The 17,925-nt window shown below is 45.7% G+C and overlaps 3 non-coding genes across 3 annotated transcripts; 1 reads left to right on the forward strand and 2 right to left on the reverse strand.

The window, feature by feature from the left end:
- Window positions 1-460: 460 nt before the first annotated feature.
- Window positions 461-533, reverse strand: trnav-cac (transfer RNA valine (anticodon CAC)). Its single transcript has one exon. It is a non-coding gene; the product is annotated as a tRNA-Val (tRNA).
- A 10,231-nt stretch (window positions 534-10,764) lies between these two features.
- trnav-cac (transfer RNA valine (anticodon CAC)) lies at window positions 10,765-10,837 on the reverse strand. Its single transcript has one exon. It is a non-coding gene; the product is annotated as a tRNA-Val (tRNA).
- A 5,064-nt stretch (window positions 10,838-15,901) lies between these two features.
- On the forward strand, window positions 15,902-15,974 carry trnai-uau (transfer RNA isoleucine (anticodon UAU)). The gene has a single exon. It is a non-coding gene; the product is annotated as a tRNA-Ile (tRNA).
- Window positions 15,975-17,925: the final 1,951 nt, after the last annotated feature.

Raw genomic sequence — 17,925 nt, forward strand, 5'->3', positions numbered from 1 at the left:
CAGATGACCCAAAGCATTTCAGAGTGGTGTCAAAACAAATGAGTTGGTAGTTAGAAATAAGTAATGTCAGAAGTTGGATTTGAGTTTCTGGGATGGAGTATGAATAACCCTCTGTGCACTGGAACTGGGAAGAGTGAATAATGAATGAGTTGTTTCCGGGTTTGAAATGCGGCTTTATCTGCTGGTATTAACCGATAGCATTGTTTAGCAGAATTAAATAAATGCTAACATGATCACTGAGGGACAGTCGAAACTTCAACAACTTAATTTTAATAATATATGAAACTTGAATCATTGAGGAAGTTTTATTTCTTTCCTGATTTTACACACTCTGTATTTTAGGAGACTGGTTTTCATTGTTCATTGCTCACCATGGCATCAGAGATGTTTGCAGCACGGAAGGAGGCCATTGTCACATGAACAATGAACATTTAAAACCAGTTTTTTGTTTCAGAAATAATGTTTCCACCCGGGCTTGAACCGGGGACTTTTCACGTGTGAGGCAAATGTGATGACCGCTACACTACAGAAACTGGCGCCGATTGCTATGCCCAGAGAGAAATGTTCAGCAACAAGCTGAAATACTCAATCCATCTCCCTGCAAAAAGTGCCTTTCACAACATCTCTCTGACCGGAACTGCACCAAACAAAAATATTCCTTTCAAGTGTGCAAATTATTTTCGTTTAACTTTTATTTTGCTTTCATGGTATAACATCGTTAAGGAATCGATAATCTTCTTTTGCACAATGAAAGAAATGCTAACAGAGGGAAAGTCAGTTGGTCAATGATTGGTTCTGTGCTCGACATGTTGGAAATATTGCCAAGATGATCCAAAGGTCGGTGGGAAAGCAAGTTGTGAGGAGGACACAAACAATTTGCAAAGCGATATCGATAGGTTCAGTGGCTGGGTAGTAATTTGTCAGATGGAGTATAATGTGGGAAATATGAGGTTATCCACTGTGGTAGGGATACCAGTCAGGCCATCCTGACTATTCAATGCTGTGTGTGGCCACCTGCAGGTTGATTTTGAACTTTTGTGTCCTGTCCCATGAAATAAATGAGGGCAGCAGGCGTATCTCTGCCTGACACCGGGGAAATAATGAGACAGACCTTGGAGCAAGGGTCTGGTTATTGCCAAACAGCAAAGGAAATATTAATTCTGGAAAAAAAATGTCTGAAAGAACAGTGATCTCGACCTGATTTGAACACACAACCTACGGATCTAGATTTACACACACTACCGTTGCGCCACGAGGCCTACACAGTGAATTGGAGTTGTTCGTCGAAATGAAAATTCTGCAATACAATGGGCTTGGAAATCAGGAGAACCAGTTTCGAGGTTTGAAGTTCGCGATATACCCATGGTGCGGAGCCAACTGGCCCCTGGCAGCCATCAGCGACACGAAGATGCTACTTCAGCAGTCCTGGCAAGCTCAGTCGGGAGAGCATGAGACTCTTAATCTCAGGGTTGTGAGTTCAAGCCCCAAGTTGGCCGATTTAATTTCCTTAAATTTTTATGTTGCTTTCACAGGAAAACATCATTAATTAACCCATAAATTATTTTGCACAATGAAAGAAATGCGAACTGAGGGAGAGTTGATCATTTAATCATTTGTTCTGTGCTCTGTCGAAGAACACAAGAACCAGGAGCAGGAGTCGGCCATTTGGCCCTTCGAGCCAGCCTTTTTTTGCACTGAAACAAATTTAACCGTGTTTTTAAATGAGCAGTGCGAGATATTTCGAGGGCACCTTTCAATGCTTCACAAAACCATCCTTTCGTGACAGCCACCCGGGAACGATTCCCGGCTTGGGAAGTAACTTTGATATCACTGCTTGTAATTGAAGTGGGGTCATTTTATTATTTTCGATGGATGTCCCAAAGCACTTCAGAGTGGTGTCCAAACAAATGAGGAGGCCTTAGACCGCTCGACCATCCTGACTGTTAAATGCTTTAGTTGCAAGTTATTACACTGGAAAGTTTCAGAACGGGCACTTTTTCAGTGTTGCTGTAAGGCCCAGTGACCGGGATATCCTCTTCCCCGGAGTTTTCCTGAGCCTGTGCTCGGTGTACGGGGACCTTTGGCACGGGTCCGAGGTAGCTTACATGTGTAGGCTGCTTGCAATCTTCAGGTGGTCTCTTCCCAGTGTGCTCAATTCTTCAAACGACTTGCTTGCTGGTTTCTCGGGTGCCAGCAGGTCCTTCATTAAAGCCTATGTTTTCGAGCCACAGCTGGTCAAGAGACGGGCTCTTCTCTTGTCTGCCTTATTGTCGCCTAACCATTCTTTGGTTACAAAGCTTTGCTGGAGCATTTCTATAAAGTCCTCCCAATTATCTCCAGCATTGTATTTTTCACCTGAGCCGTTGGTCGCCATTCTGTGGATTCTGTAATCCCATTACTCGTCGCCACTGCAAAGTCCTGACCCTGTAGTACTGACTCACATGAGGCACATACTGACGTCAAGGTCACTCAGGACCTGCACCTTTATTACACAGCTCTCGAATGCCACACTTGCATGAGACCTGTCCTTATATACCTGTCTGGGAAACATATCCAGTGTCTCCTGCAAATGCACCCCTGGTGGTTAGGTCAGCTTGTGGTTACAGGTCTTCTCTGGTTGCAGTCATGTATGGCATGGTAAGGTACAGCTATGTACAGTAGTGTGAGATACACGACAGTATTGGTATTCATGGTGATTACAGCAATTAATAATCGTCTCACAGACCTCAATTATTTTTATGCGATGAATTGATCGAGGATTGAAACCAGGTTGGTGCGCCAGATCTTAACCCCTCGACAACCAGGGAACAGTTACGATACATATCGATATATTTATATATATTTATACATGAACCTGAATATCAACGGCTACCTACCGAGAACTCGTGGTGGAACGGTAGTGTGTCTAACTTTGAGTGAGTGAAATTGTTCCACAGTGACACCCATTTCATCTTTTGTACATTTTTAAACACTAGAAACTGAGACAGGGGAATAAATAGAGAAACCAAAGCACAGGGATATAGACAAGTGAAAGAGAGAAGGGGAAAGACACTGTCCCCACCCAGAACTAATGCAGAAACCCCTCTGCTGCGCTCGGGGTGACCACCCACAGCCTGGATACATTAACGTCCCAACAGCTCATTGACTGTCGGAGTGGGACCGTGCGGCGCTTGAGAAGACAGGTCGAAAAAGCGATATCACTGATTCCGTCTCATGTGCTCCTCCGATCAAGAAGAGCAACACACTAAAAATGCTTCAATACTGGTTACACCTTATCTTCACATTTGTTAAACAGTTGGCTCGTTGGTGTAGGAATATGATTCTTGCTTCGGGGTTGATGCTTGAAATTTGCGGGCGGTCCCGAGTTCAAATCCAGGACGAGCCCTCAGTTTATCCAAGAATTTTGAAGTTGCATCGAACTTTTGCAAAGAAGGACTTGCATTTCTCCAACACCTTTCAGGAACTCATGATGCCCCAAAGCGCTTCACAGCCGTTGAATTATGTTTGGAGTTATGTTTGAAGTGTTGTAATGTGGGGAAAGATGTGCCCAAATCACCCCACACGAACCGCAACTCTTTGCGAAGGAGTTCGGTGCCTGAGGGACTTGGACTTTATTTGAATGCGTTCTGCTTGTACCTGCGTTCAAGCTTGAAACAGTAACTGGGCTTCCATCTCACGGGAGCAGCGTGCAGCGGTTCGTGAGTAGGTGACAAGGTTGATGTGCGCCGCTTTCAGTCTTTGAAATTTCACCAAACAAATAAATGGTGAATCCAACTGTCCCTGTAAGCGACGGATTGAAGGGATCGGTGCTCCAAACAGATCACGCGCAGTGCAGGAATAGGTTCCGCAACATTAAATGTCAGAGTTATTAAGCAGACAATAATTAAACATACACTTAACAGTACTTACACCCAAACAATGCGAATGTTAGCCGAAGAACTCAAACACGTTACAGTTCACACCTCGGTGTACAAATTGATCAAACATTAATCGAATTCTAAACTATCTGTTCCAAATGCCACATTTTATATATTTCCCTTACCCCTGCTGCGTGACAATTTAAACTTTTAATAGTATTACCTAACACAAATGCCCAACTTCTGATGGAAGTTCATTATTGAAACGTTAACTCTGTTTCTCTCTCCACAGATGCTGCCTGACCTGCTCAGTGTTGCCAGCATTTACACTTTTTATTCTCCAAACTTATAATCAGAATATCACTTCCCTTGTCATCTAACTACACTCCTTCCTGATATGTAGCCTTGTCCTACAAACCAGGCTCCTTTCGGATGATTCAGGCATTCATTGGAATGATAACTTCTTAACGATAACAATTATGTGAAGTATGTAACTATGTAATACTTGCCACCAGCGGGCGCGACTGTTGGAGTCCTAATGGCCATCTGCCCACATGTGCACGGCCAGTATAAAAGGTTGGCTGCCATGTTGTTCAGGCACACTGGAGTTGTAATAAAGAAGACGCAGGTCACACTAAGTTTAGCTCACAGTACTCAGCCTCGGGGAGTTCTTCTACACACAACAATTGGCGACGAGTAACAGAATTCGAACTTTCACGCAACCAGGGCTGCTGTTGGGATATTAGAGAGATCCATAGAGGATGATGTTTGGGAAGCCTTCGTCGAGCAGCTCGACCAGTACTTTGTGGCCAACGAGCTAGAAGGAGACACTAACGTGGCCAAGCACAGGGTGGTTCTCCTCACTGTCTGTGGGCCTAAAATATACAGCCTCATCAAGAATCTACTCACACCGACAAAACCAAAGGAGAAGGAATATTCAGAGTTGTGCACACTGGTTTGGGACTACCCCAAGCCGAAGGAGAGTATCCTCATGGCCAGATATCGTTTTTACACGCACCATCGCTCCGGGACCAGGACCTGGCAGATTATGTCACCAACCTGAGACACCTCGCGGGACCTTGCTATTTTGGAGCTGCGTTGGGGCAAATGCTGTGGGACTTTTACGTGCTGGGCATTATCCACTAGTTCATTCTTCGAAAGCTGCTGGCTGCTGAAACCCGAGAGCTGAGCACGGCCATCGTGATCGCCCAGGCATGCATGGCCACGGACGATAACATCAAACAGATACCTTCTCAACATCGAAGCTCACCGGCAAGTACTGTGCATAAAATGATGTTGCTAGCAGGCCGAACTGCATATGGCAGGGTCTATACGTCTGTGGCTGCAAGATCTGTGATGACTCAGAGTGCGCCATCGGGGGTGAATGTGAATCTATTAGCACCGTGTTGGTGCTGCGGGTGTAATCTTCGGGCCCATGAATATCGATTCAAGCACGACCTGTGCAAAGGCTGCACAACGATGGGGTACCTCCAGTGAATGTGCAAACATGCTGTGACATACCACGTGGCTGAGGATGATCGATCCGGCATGGATCACGCAGCACAGGCAACTCACCCCGAGGAACAAGGACTCCCAGGTGCAGATGGGGATGCTGCATTTTATCAGGGAGGCTTGGAGGGTGTGCCCGAAACGTTTCATCTGCTCACCTGGGGCTCGCTTACCGTGTCGGAGTTCTGAGTTGAGCGCTTGCTTCGGGAGTCTCATGTTGGGCATGTGGACAATGTGGCCTGCCCAGCGGAGCGTGTCGAGTGTGGTCAGTGCTTCAATGCTGGGGATGTTGGCCTGAGCGAGAACACTGATGTTGGTGCGTCTGTCCTCCCAGGGAATTTGCAGGATCTTGCGGAGACATCCTGGTGCTATTTCTCCAGTGATGTGAGATGTCTGCTGTATATAGTCCATGTCTCGGAGCCATACCGCGGGACAGTTATCACCAGCGCCCTGCAGACCATAAGCCTGGTGCCAGATTTGAGGTCCTGGTTTTCAAACACTCTCCTCCTCAGGTGATCGAAGGCTGTGCTGGCACACTGGAGACGGTGTTGGAACTTGTCATCAATGTCTGCCCTTGCTGATAGTAGGATCCCGAGGCGTGGAAAAGCTTCCACAGATGTGGAAATGGCACTTACAGCCTTCCTAAATATAGCACCCTTATTCTATTCTCTTAAAACAAGTTCCTGAATTATCGGCTTGCTGTGCAGATTAGAGCTGTGGTTTTATCCGAAGATAGATTCGACCATAGTGTTTCCGTAGTGTAGAAGTTATCACATTCGCCTCACACACGAAAGGTCCTCGGTCCGAAACCGGGCAGAAAGATCTTGAAAACTTGAAAATGGGCTGAATACCTGACGCCTGTTCCTTTCCTAACTCTTACATTCTTATGATCTCTTGACCTTTCACAGAAGAACAAACTCTCCTCTGAACATGCATGAGAAAGCTCCAGAAAATATTTCTCCCTGAGGTGCTTTCGCGTGTGTGGCGAATGTGTTAATCATTACAATGCGGAAACTTCTCCACTTTCAGCACCAGATTACCAAAATTAAACCCAATGAGATCGGGATAAAAGTTCCTCACATGCTCAGAGCAAAATCTATGATTGATGGTCTACAAAAGAATGAACAAACTTCAGCAACAGGTCAGACGGAAATGTTCAGCGAGCAGGTGGACTGATGAATCGCACTTTTAAGGAGTTGTTCGTGACAAAATAAATTGGTTCCGCTTATTGTTTAAATATAAGAAATGGCAGAATTAGGACAGGAACCCACATGTCCAGAGAAAACAATGACCTGACCACAGCACCTTAGACCGATCGCCCATCCTGACTATCCAGTGTTGTGTGTGGCCACTTGCAGGTTGATTTTCAAATTTTGTGTCCGGTCACATGAAATAAATGAGGGCAGCAGGCGTATCTCTGCCTGACACCGGGGAAACAGTGAGTCAGGCCTTGGAGCAAGGGTTTGGTTATTTCGACACAGCAAAGGAAATATTAATTCTGGAAGAACAATATCCAAAAGAACAATGACCAGTGAGCTCCCTCTGTGCTGATCGGGAATGTGTTGGCTCACCTTAAACAACTTCTGCCCCACACTGAATGTTCTCAATCCTTCTCCTCTGCTGCCCTTTACAGAAATGTCACCAATCACCCAGCCATCGTGTTCACTTCCACATCCTCACAGAGGGGCCACAGAGGCTCCTACCGTCTCCCCGCGATCAGCGAACTCACCCAGTTTACAAAATTAAACCCCAAACACGTGCCTGGCAAAGGGCAGGAGAAGCCAGATCGTCTGTAAGCTCGGTCTATCACAGAAAGTATTGGTATTGATGGTGATTACAGCAATTATTAATCGACTCACAGACCTCAATTATTTTTATGCGATGAATTGAACGAGGATTGAAACCAGGTTAGTGCGCTGGATCTTAACCCCTCGAACACCAGGGAGCAGTTACGATACATGTCGATATATTTATATATACTTATATATGAACCTGAATGTCAATGGTTAGCTACCTAGACCTCGTGGTGCCCAAGGTAGTGTTTCTAACTTTGAGTGAGAGAAACGCTTCCACAGTGACAACTGTCATGGTTATTGCTTGTACTATTACAAGGTGTGCACCAGAGGAAACTGCAGTGGGAGACTTGTAGCTTACCTGTACAGGTGTGCCTGGCCTAGTATAAAAGGCAGGCGACCAGGTGTGATCCTCACTCTGTGGTTATCAATAAAGGACTAAGGTCACTACAGTTCAAGCACGACACCTTGTCTCGTGCAGTCATCATCAGAGCATCTGAAGGCACAACAATTGGCGACGAGATTACGACCTTCACACGAAAATGGCTAACCTTGGTACGTTGCAGCAGTTCGCTGAAGGTGATGATTGGGAAGCCTTTGTGGAGAGGCTCGACCATTTCTTCACAGCAAACGACCTGGCAGGTGACAACCCGGTCACACTGGCTGATAAGTGCAGAGCTATCCTGCTAACCAGTTGTGGGCCCACCGTCTGTGGCCTCGTCAGGGACTTGCTGGCACCAATGAAGACAACGACCAAGGCGTACGAGGAACTTGTAACACTGATCCAAGAACAACTCAAGCCAAAAGAGAGCATCCTCACAGCCAGACAGCGGTTTTATACACACCGACGGCCCGAAGGCCAGGAGATCACGAAATATCCTGCAGACCTCAGGAGGCTGGCGGCACCGTGGGATTTTGGTGACCACCTCACCGAAGCACTGCGGGATATCTTTGTCATCGGAATCGGCCACGAGGGCCTACGTCATCAGCTACTGTCAGCGGATACCACAGTCACACTGCAGAAGGCCATCTCCATGAGCCAAGCATTCATATCCTCGACCTGTGGCTCTCGGCGGATGACTCATCCTCAGGACCCAAACCCGGCAAGTACTGTACACAGAGTGGTGCCTTTTAGAGGCTGGACTGTAGAACGTGAACCTTCTCAGGGGAGAGAGAACAGGCCCCCGAGTCCCTTAACTCAAAGTCCATGGTCAGATCAGCCATGATCTTATTAAATGGCAGAGCAGGATCGAGGGACCGAATGGCCGACTCCTGTTCCTATTTTTTATGTTCTTATGTTAATCATTTAAGGAGCTTGAATCATTGATGACGTTATCTCCCCTATCTGACTTTACACACTCTGTATTTCGGAGACTGGTTTAAAATGTTCACTGCTCATGCGACAAGACACCTGGAGCGAATTTTGTTCAATTTATTTCACAGCAAAAGTAGTCTCCAAAATAATGTTTCGACACGGGTTCAAACCCGGGACCTTTCACGTGTGGTTCTCCACAGTGGTGGAGGTTGTGCTCGAGTTTAAAATGGTGCATTCGATCCACTTTGAAAATGCATCTACAACTACGAGGAACATTTTGCCCATGAATGGGCCCGCATAGTCGACGTGCACCCGCGTCCACAGTTTGGTAGTCCAGGGCCAGGGTCTCAGTGGAGTCTCCCTGGGGGCATTGCTGAGTTGGGCACAAATAGTGCATCTTCGGCCGCAGAGCTCCAAATCCGCGTCAATACCAGGCCACCAGACGTGGGATCAGGCTCTGGCCTTCATGAGAACGATCGCCGGGTGCTCGCGGTGGAGCTCCGGGACAAATGATTCTCTGCCTCGCAGAGGCATGACTGCTCGGCTGCCCCACATCAGGCAGCCTGCTTGTAGTGATAGCTCATGCACGCTCCTGTGAAAGGGTTTTAATTCCTCGGGGCAGGCATCACGAGGCTCTGCCCAGTCACCGGTTAGGACACATCTTTTTACTAAGGATAACGTGGGGTCGCTGGCCGTCCAGGCTCTGATTTGCTGAGCTGTTATAGGCGAAACTGTGGTCTCAAAGGCATTGATTGCCATGACTATCTCACAGTCCTGTTCGTCAGACCCTTCCGTGGTCGCCAGGCGTAGCCTGCTGCGCACGTCGGCACAGTTGTCTGTACCTGGTCTGTGCCTTATGGTATCATCGTAGGACGCCAGCATGAGTGCCCACCGTTGAATTCGCACCGGGGCATTGGCGTTTATTGCTTTACAGAAACTTCTGGTACAACAGCCCCAACAGAGGGGAGCTGACCAGTGAGCTCCCTCAGTGCTGATCCGGAATGTTTTGGCTCACCTTAAACAACTTCTGTCCCACACTGAGGGCCCAAGTTTCGGGTGGAGTTGCTCCTAGTTTTTTGGAGCAACTAGTCTTGTTTGGAGAATGTTAGAAATTGCAATTCTCGGATATTACTTTGCTCCGGTTCTACTGAATTAATCGAGGTTGGCTTCAGGTAAGGTATTTTTTTCCAAAAGGCGGTGTGTCCAGCCACTCAGGCCTGTTTTGCAAGTTTCGGCAGTGAAAACTTAGTGCAAACTAACTTAGGCTGGAGTAAGTGCCTACTTTTGTAAGTTCAGGACAACCTTACCTAGAGGTAAGCTCAGTGCAGGCACAGCCAGAGAGGGGGTGGGAATTAAACACAAAAAGGACTGAAGCATTAAACACCTCACTTAAAATCTCCAAAAACCTCTTTTGATGATATCTTGCCTGATATCTGCTGAATGAGGATAGTTGCTTCTCTTTTTATAATTAAACAAGTGTAGCCTCCCGGTTGAGGCAGGCACATTCCTGCTGCTTTCAGATGAGCTGTGAGAGATTATTAAAGGGTCCGAGGGTCCAGTAGCCCCCCACACCAGACGATCCTCCCCCCGGGGTTTTCCTCAGCCTGTGCTCGGTGTCCGGGGAGCTTTGGCCGGGTCCGAGGTAGCTTGCATCCCAGGGATGAACAATAACCCTCTGAGCTCTGGAACTGGGAAGAGCGAATATCTAATGAGTTGTATGTGTGTTTGAAATGCGGCTTACATCTGAAGGTATTAACCGAGGCAGGGGCTGTGAGACATTGCATAGTGTTCAGGTTTAATCACAGCAATATCCGCAGTCAGGTGCTGAAAAGGACGAAGAGCTGAAAAAACACAAGAAAAAAGCTAAGAAATTTCAGCAATTGTGGTGAACTCTTTAATGTGTTTCCTGCTCGTTTAGTGGTGCGGCGCTCACAGGGGGAGAACGGATTCAGAAAGTAACTCTTTCATTCAAAATCTTTAAAATAATGACATGCAACGAATTAAACTGTGTGTCGGGGGATGGGGATGGGTGAAGATTATTTGTTTTATTCCCCATTCATTCACCGACAGCGTTGTTTTGTAGAATTGTTACTGAGGGTCAGTGGAAACTTCAATAACTGAACTTTAATCATTCAAGGATTTTAAATCATTGATGACGTTTTCTCCCCCATCTGACTTTACACACTCTGCATTTAGGAGACTGATTTAAAATGTTCAGTGCTCATGCGACAAGGAACCTGGGGCGACTTTTGTTCAATTTATTTCACACCAAATATAGTCTCCAAAATAATGTTTCTGCACGGGCTCGAACCGGGGACTTTTTGCGTGTGAGGCGAATGTGATAACCGCTACACTACAGAAACGCTGTGATTCAAGTCATCTCAGGAATATAACCAGAGCGTTAACCTACACAGCTGGCCGATACTTCAGGAGCTGGTTTTCCGAGAAGAGAATGAGGTGCTGCATTTAGGAAGGCTGTGAGTGTGGAAGGAATTGATCTCGTGTTTCCCAGACTTTACACATAGGAGCAGGAGATGGCCATTTAGCAGCGAGTGGTTAGGATCTGGAATGCACGGCTTGAAAGGGCGGTGGAGGAATTCTCAATTTTATCTTTCAGACGGGAGTTGGATAAGTGTCTGAAGGAAAAACAATTGCAGGGCTCCGGGGGAAGGGCGGGGGAGTGTTACTCGCTGAGAGTCGGCACGGGCTCGATGGGCCGAATGGCCTTCCGTGCTGTAATCATTCCATGATTCGATAAGTTAGTGGCACATTTCATAGTGTGGGTGGGAGCACAACATTGCAAAGGGACATGGATTGAGTCGGCAAAACTAGAGGCATCTGATTCAGGAGATTCGCGGGGTGCAGAAAATAGGGTGTTTAATGACTTTGAAAGGAACATTTTTGTTTTGTGTCGTTTCGGTCATTGAAATATTTGTGAAAGGAATTTTTGCAGAAAGGGATGCAGCATTAACTTTCTGCCTTAACACTTCTTTCTGGGTGTCAGCTCACATTTCGTTTCGATGTTATTCTTCCAGAATTGCTATTTTCTTTGGTGTTTCACAATAACCAGACACTTGCTCTATAGTCAGTCTCACTGTTTCCCCAGTCTCCTGTTGATGTTACCAGCAATGAACATTTTGACCCAGACCCCGAAAGCACAGTGTGTAAAATGGTTTATGGTTTCTGAGTTCACTTGCAGAGCACAGAAGAAATGATTCAATTCTGGAATTCCTTCAGTTAGCATTTCTTTAATTGTGCAAAAGAAGACTGTGGGTTCATTAATGATGATTCTCGATGAAAGCAATATTAAATTAAAAGAAATGCAATCGCCCAACATGGGGCTCAAACCCCCGACCCTGTAATTAAGTTTCTCATGTTCTACCGACTGAGCACTCCGGGCTTCTGGCTAACGCTGGATTTAATCACTCATTGCAGCCAGGCGCCTGTTGGCCACCCACAGCCTGGATACACTAACGGCCCAACAGCACATTGACTGTCGGAGTGGGACCGTGTGGTGCTGCAGAAGACAGGTCGAAAAAGCAAAGTCACTGATTCCGTCCCATGTGCTCCTCCGATCAAGAACAGCAACACCCTAAAAATGCTTCAATAATGGTTACACCTGAGCTCCACATCTGTCAATTAGTTGGCTCGTTGGCCTAGGGGTATGGTTTTTCGCTTCGCGGTTGTTACTTGAAATTTGCGAGAGGTCCCGTGTTCAAATCTCGGACGAGCCCTCAGTTTAGCTATGAATTTTGAAATTGCACCGAACTTTTGCAAAGAAGGACTTGCATTTCTGCAACACCTTTCAGGAACTCATGACGCCCCAAAGCGCTTTACAGCCGTTGAGTTATGTTTGAAGTGTTGTCGTGTGGGAAAAGATATGCCCAAATCACCCCACACGAACCGCAACTCTTTGCGAAGGAGTTCGGTGCAAAGAATCAGGTATCTCAGGGACTTGGACTTTCTATGAATGAGTTCTGCTTGTACCTGCATTCAAGCTTGAAACAGCAACTGGGCTTCCATCTCACGGAAGCAGTGAGCAGCAGTTAGTGAGTAGATGACCAGGATGATGTGCGCCGCTTTCAAACTTTGAAATTTCACCAAACAAAGAAACGATGAATCCAACTGTCCCTTTCAGCGACAGATTGAAGGGATCGGTGCTCCAAACAGAGCTGGAACACGTGCAGTGCAGGAATAGGGTCCGCAACATTAAATGTCAGAGTTATTAAGCAGACAATAATTAAACATACACTTAACAACAGTACTTACAACCAAACCTTGCAAATGTTAGCCGAAGAACTCAAACACGTTACAGTACCCAACTCTGTGTACAAATTGATCAAACATTAATCGGATTCTAAACTATCTGTTCCAAATGCAACATTTTATATCTTTTCCTTACCCCTGCTACGTGACAATTGAAACTTTTAATAGTATTACCTAACACAACAGCCCAACTTCTGATGGAAGGTCATTAATCTGAAACGTTAACTCTGTTTCTCTCTCCACAGATGCTGCCTGGCCTGCTCAGTGATTCCAGCATTTACTCTTTTTATTCTCCAAACTTATAATCAGAGTATCACTTCCCTTGTCATCTAACTACACTCCTTCCTGATATGTAGCCTTGTCCTACAAACAGGCTCCTTTCGCACGATTCAGGCATTCATTGGAATTATAACTTCTTAACGATAACAATTATGTGATGTATGTAACTATGGAATACTTGCCACCAGAGGGCGCGTCTGTTGGAGTCCTAATGGTCACCTGCCCACATGTGTAGGGCCTGTATAAAAGGTTGGCTGTCATGTTGTTCAGGCACTCTTGAGTTGTAACAAAGAAGACTAAAGTCACACTAAGTTTAGCTCACAGTACTCAGCCTCGGGGAGTTCTTATTTTCACAACAATTTGCGACGAGTAACAGAATACAAATCTTCACGCAACCAAGGCTGCTGTTGGAATATTAGAGAGATTCACAGAGATTGAAATAAATGAGGGCAGCAGGCGGATCTCTGCCTGACACCGGGGAAACAGGGAGACAGACATTGGAGCAAAGGGATATGGATTGAGTCGGCAAAACTGGAGGCATCTGATCCAGGAGATTCGCGGGGCGCGGAAATTCGTGAGTTTAATGACTTTGAAAGGAACATTTTTTTTGCCGTTTTGTTCAGAGAAATGTTTGTGAAAGGAATTTTTTGCAGAAAGGGATGCAGTATTTAACCTTCTACCTTAACACTTCTTTCTGGGTGTCAGGATCACATTTCGTTTCAATGTTATTCTTCCAGAATGAATATTTCATTTGCTGTTTGGCAATAACCAGACCCTTGCTCCAAGGTCTGTCTCACTCTTTCCCCGGTGTCAGGCAGAGATTCGCCTGCTGCCCTCATTTATTTCATGTGACAGGACACAAAAGTTCAAAATCAACCTGCAGGTGGCCACACGCAGCACTAAATAGTCAGGCTGGCCGAGTGGTCTAAGGTGCTGTGCTCAAGTCGCGATTTTCTCTGGAGATGGGGATTGAATCCTATTTCAAACATTTCTTATATTTAATCATTAGGCAGAACCCATTTGTTTTGTCACCACCAACTCCTTAAAAGTGCGATTCAGCAGTCCACATGCTCGCTTAACATTTCCGTCTGACCTGGTGCTGAAGTTTGTTCATTCTTTTGTAGAACGACAATCATATATTTTGCCCTGAGCATGTGAGGAACTTTTCTCCCGATCTCATTGGGTTTACTTTTGTTAATCTGGTGCTGTAAGTGGAGATGGTTCCGCAGTGTAATGGTTAACACCTTCGAGTAGTTTGAGTTCTTGCTCAACTTTCTCCTTGAGTGCACATGGAACGGAACGGGGCTTGTAGTAAACCAATCTCGCGTCCTTCTGTACCCTGACACTCGCCTTGAAGCCTTGGATCGGACTGCCCGTTTCGCAGAACACCTTTGGATACTTCTTGATAACCTCTTCCGTTGATGAAAATCTCGTTTCCACACAGAAAATCGTACTCCAATCCAGCTTCACTGAGCTCAATCAATTTCTTCCTTGTAAGGCAGACTTGTCTCCTTTCACTACGATTGGAGGCAAGTTCTGAAATTGATCTTTATATTTCACCGGTACCGTGTTACGACCGACCACAGGAATGTACTCTCCCGAGTAGCCTCGCAGCTCTATCTTGGGTTTCTCCAGTTGGAAATCACGCAATTTGTCGCGGTACAGTGACTCCGGTATTACACTCACAGATGCACCCGTGTCAATTTCCATTGGTATCTTGAATCCCGCAACATCTATGTGGATTTTAATGCTTTCCGAATCGCTGTCCGTTAACCTCGTGCTCCTGATGATGTATAACTCTAACATCTCCTCCTCCTGTTGTTGTTCTGCCATACTATGTAGTCTCTTGGGATTTCTACTCATAGCTTTGAACGCTGGACTCACAGCTTTAAACAGAGGTTTACCCTTCAGTCGGCATGCCTTCGCAAGATGTCCAGTCTTTCTGTAGATAAACACTCTGCCTTCACGTGTGGACAACTTTGAGCAATGTGTTGTCCCAGGCACCGACAGCATGACTTCGACGCTCTGGTAGAATTTCCAGTTTCTGAGGCATTTGGCTCCCTTGTTATACCTTCAAATGCTCTGATAATGACTCCACGAGACAATATGTCGTGCTTGAACTGTAGTGACCTGAGTTCTTTATTGATAACCACAGATGAGGATCACACCTGGTGGCCTGCCTTTGATACTAGGGCAGGCACACCTGTGCAGGGAAGCTACAAGTATCCCACTGTAGTGCCCTCTGGTGGCACACCTTGTAATAGTACAAGCAGTAACCATGTAGAACACATGACAGGTGTCACTGTGGAACCGTTTCTCTCACTCAAAGTTAGACGCACTACCGTGGGCGCCACGAGGTCTAGGGAGGTAGCCATTGACATTCAGGTTTACATATAAATATATCGAAATATATCGACATGTATCGTAACTGTTCCCTGTTGGTCAAGGGGTTAAGATCTGGCGCACTAACTTGGTTTCAATCCTGGATCAATTCATCGCAAAAAAACAATTGAGCTCTGTGAGACGATTAATAATTGCTTAATCACCATGAATACCAATACTTTCTGTGATATACCGAGCTTACAGACTATCTGGCTTCTCCTGCCCTTTGCCGGGAACGTGTACGGGGTTTAATTTTGTAAACTGGGTGAGTTCGCTGATCGCGGGGAGACGGTAGGAGCCTCTGTGGCCCCACTGTGAGGATGTGGAAGTGAACACGGTGGCTGGCTGATCCGTGACATTGCTGTGAAGGGCAGCGGAGGAGATATATTGAGAACGTTCAGTGTGGGACAGAATTTGTTTCATGTGAGCCAACACATTCCCGATCAGCACAGAGGGAGCTCACTGGTCAGCTCCTCGCTGAGGGGGCTGATGTGCCAGAGGTTTTTGTAGTGTAGTGGTTATCACGTTTGCTTTATACGCAAAAAGTCCATGGTTCAATCCCAGGCAGAAACATTATGTTTAAACTTGCTATGGATGAACAATCGGAGGCGAGTTTCGTCTCCCTGCAAATGCTGCCTGACCTGCTGAGATTTCCAGCATTTGCTGTTTTTATTTGCTATTTATTCTCCTGGCAAAAGGGCTCCCTTATTCATTAATTGCTCTTTATTTCACCAATAAATAGATAACTTTGAGTGTGAGAAAACGGATCCACGGGGACCTTTTGCGTGTGAGGCCAACGTGATATCCGCTACACTGCAGCCCATCAAAGGGCGTGAAACCACTGAATATAAAGGATGAGCTGACAAATATCAGGGGCAGTGCAGTCTGGTCAATGTCATACCCTCCTTTCTTATTCAGCAGTGGCATGAACGGGAGTCATACGCCACTAAGTTTAATTAAAGACACAAATACAAGTAACACTTGCAAATTTTTTAGTATAATATTCTTTCACTTTATTTGAAATGCTACTGCGTTAAATCTGAAAATACACACGGTGTGATTTTATCTTCACTACTGATTGTATTTTGTGTGCACGGTAGGAATAATCGGTGCTGATAAATTTGATAAAATTTGCACCAGATTCCTGGTGTCATCGGCAATGAACACTTTGAACCAGAAAGCTAAAATACAGTGAGTAAAATGGGTTAACATACATAAGAACATATGAAATAGGAGCAGGAGTGGGCCATACGGCCCCTCGATCCTGCTCCGCCATTTGATACGATCGTGGCTGATTTGATCATGGACTCAGTTCCACTTCCCTGGCCGCTCCCCAAAGCACAGTCCAAATAATTGAAGTATGGAGTGTCCCTGAGTTAGCATTTGTTTGATTGTGCAAAAGAAGGTGAAGGGTTAATTAATGATGCTTTCCTGTGAAAGCAAGATAAAAGTTTTCGAACAAACCATCCGGTGATTGTCAGGTGAGCGCTGCTTGTGAAACCTGGTGGGAATGGGCTGGGATTTTAAAGTCCCTTGTATTGCAGATCCCTCATATAGACGAACATCCCTTAACTATTGTGTAGACCTTGTGGTGCAACGGTAGTGCGTCTGACTCTAGATCAACGAGTTGCGTGTTTAAATCATATCGTGGTCACTGTTCTTTTAGCAAGTGCTGTTTCACAATAACCAGTCCCTTGCTGCAATGCCAGTCTCACTGGTTAATAGTGGTCGGGTTGGGGACAGCATCAAACAAGAAAGAAGGGATGTGTGCAGTGGAGGTACAGCAGTTATCATGGGTGAAATTTATCGACATCGTGATTGAGCTAAACACATGGTAGTGATGTTTTGGAGGAGGATTTCATGGAGTGTATTATGGATGGTTTTCTCAACCCAGAAGAGATCTGGCCAACCTTGACTGGGTGATTTGTAATGAGAAGGGACTAATTAGCAGTCTTTTTTTGCGAGGCCCCTTGGGGACGAGTAACATAATATGGTAGAATTCTTCATTAAGATGGAGAGTGTCACAGTTATTTCAGAAACTTGGGTCCTGAACTTAAGGAAAGGTAACTTTGACGGTATGAGGTGTGATTTGGCTAGAATAGACTGGCCAAGGATACTTAAAGGGTTGACGGTGGATAGGCAATGGCAAACATTTAAAGCTCACACGGGTGACTTCAGCAATTGCACATTCGTGTCTGAAGTAAAAATAGAACGGAGAACGTTGCTCAACCGTGGCTAACAAGGGAAATTAAGGATAGTGTTAAAACCAAGGAAGGGGAAAATAAATTGGCCAGAAAAAGGAACAAACCTGAGAATTGGAGAAATCTTGAATTCAACAGAGGAGGACTAAGGGTTTCATTAGGAGGGGGAAAATGGATTATGAGAGGAAGCTTGCTTGGAACATAAAAACTGACTGCAAAAGCTTCTGTAAACATGTGAAGAGAAAAAGATTAGTGAAGGCAACTGTAGGTCCCTTGCAGTCGGATTCAGGTGAATTTATATTGGGGAACAAAGAAATGGCAGA

This window comes from Pristiophorus japonicus, unplaced genomic scaffold, assembly GCF_044704955.1.
Source record: "Pristiophorus japonicus isolate sPriJap1 unplaced genomic scaffold, sPriJap1.hap1 HAP1_SCAFFOLD_45, whole genome shotgun sequence".
Lineage (NCBI taxonomy): Eukaryota > Metazoa > Chordata > Chondrichthyes > Pristiophoridae > Pristiophorus > Pristiophorus japonicus.